The sequence below is a fragment of the Mesocricetus auratus genome, unplaced genomic scaffold (assembly GCF_017639785.1).
Source record: "Mesocricetus auratus isolate SY011 unplaced genomic scaffold, BCM_Maur_2.0 Super-Scaffold_15014, whole genome shotgun sequence".
Taxonomy (NCBI): domain Eukaryota; kingdom Metazoa; phylum Chordata; class Mammalia; order Rodentia; family Cricetidae; genus Mesocricetus; species Mesocricetus auratus.
The window spans coordinates 71,627,238-71,629,297 of NW_024429186.1; positions in this window are offsets into that span (position 1 = coordinate 71,627,238).

The window sequence follows — 2,060 nt, forward strand, 5'->3', positions numbered from 1 at the left end:
GTTTTTTGTCAGGTTTTATGTTGAGATTCTTACAAATCCACATTGTCCATTGTGGGCACCATTTTGTAAGCATGAGTTTTCTGGCTCAGCAGGGTTCTGCCACCCTGGAGTCCCAAATAAACACACAGATGCCATATTAATTATGAAACTGTTAGACAGTGGCTTGAGCTTCTTATTGGCTAGCTCTGTCTTAATTATTAACCCATAAATACCAATCTATGTATTTCCACATGGTCTTATCTTACTGGAGAATGCCTGACTCACATGCACTATTCCCAGGCTCACATGATGACTCCTCTCTACCTACACTTCCCAGTATTCTCCTCTTCTGGTAGCCCCACCTATTCTTTCTGCCTAGCCACTAGCCAAACAGTGCTTTATTCATCAACTAATAAGACAAACATATATGCAGAACGATGTCTTCCATCAGGAACCAACAGAAATAGTTGATCTGAGGTTGTGGGAGCTCATGGACTCTGAACCAACAATTGGGGAGCCTGCATGGGACTGACCTATGTCCTCTGCAGGTAGGTAACAGTTGTGTAGGTTGGTCTGTTTGTAGAGTTCCTAGCAGTGAGGTCAGGACCTGTCTCTGGTGCTTAGCTGACATTTGGGAACCTGGATTAACTTGTCCAGCCTTGATTCAGGTATGGGAGCTTGTCCTGTCTCAACTTGATGTACCATGCTTTGTTCAAGCCCATGGGAGGCCTGTCCCGTACTGAATGGAGGTAGAGGAAGATTGTTGTAGATGGGTGGCAGCAGGATGGTAGGAGAGGAGTGAGGGGAAACTGTGGTCCTTGTGTTAAAACAATGATTAAACTTTAAAAAGAAATAATTGTAGAAAACACAGTTTAATATTTGTTATAAACAACCTTTTATCAAATAATGTTGAATGATGTATGTGGAAAGTCTTGGGTTCAACCTCTATCCTGCTGTCCAGCAAAATGACAAAAATCCTGAAAGCACATTTCTGTTGTCATATCACCTAGTATCCTCTAAAACATCACATGAAAAGACTTTGTAGAAGGTTGTTGAGAGAGGTTCTCTAGGGACTGACTCTTTCCCACTTATTTCCCTTTCTATTAGGAACTTCAGAACTAACCACAACATAGGGCTCAATTACACCATCAGTGTTCACTTTCCTGGGGTCCATATTTGTAGTATTGTTTTTTCTGTCCTGAGTTTTATCTGTGATATTATTTAACTGGTTTTCAATTCTTTTCTTTTTGTAGACAGGAAACAAAGCATTTTGGGTGATCTTAGGCTACTAGAAAATTTTTTTATATTTATATCAAGAACCCATTAGATTACATTACATATTCATTATCATCATCTACTAATAATGATACTTTCTCCAGGTTTTAGGATCCTATTCTTATATTTGAAAAATCTGTCAGAAGAGAGGTCTGGCAAAGCCTTAAGCATATCAGTACTAAACATTAAGACATCAACAAACACTTATAAAAGAAAAAATTATATATCATGGGATTAAGCCAACGAAGAAGTTTTATTCAAGGCTATTGATTTTTATTCAAGGGCATGCTAAAATTCAGTTTCACTGTAAAGGAGAGAAAGTTTTAGGAAGAAGGAGGGAGCAGTAAGAATGGACACTCGATTGACAATGTTTATCAACCGGGTTTACTTAGAAGAAAAATTCATCGTTGTGGCCATAGGTAGGTTCTCACTCTTCTATACAAACTAGAGGATGGTACCTTACCCAATGACTACTTTTCAAAGGAGTAGCTGCCAGGCTTTTCCTTTCTTTTTTGAGACAGCATCTCCCTATATAGTCTATGTTGGCCTTAAACTCTGTAGTTCAAGCTAGCTTTGAACCTCGCTGCTCCTGTATTGGTCTTGCAAGTGTTGTGATTTCAGGTATGTACCACCATGCCTAACCATTAAAACTTGCAATAGCTTGTTAAACTTAAATTTTAAGGGGCATAGAAATAACTAACTGAATTTTCTAAAGTAAATATTGAAAAACAAGAGGTCAGGTACCTTGAGTCTGGGAGAAACATGTCTACAGACTATTCAAGCTGAGGAAAACATCGAGTTCCTAC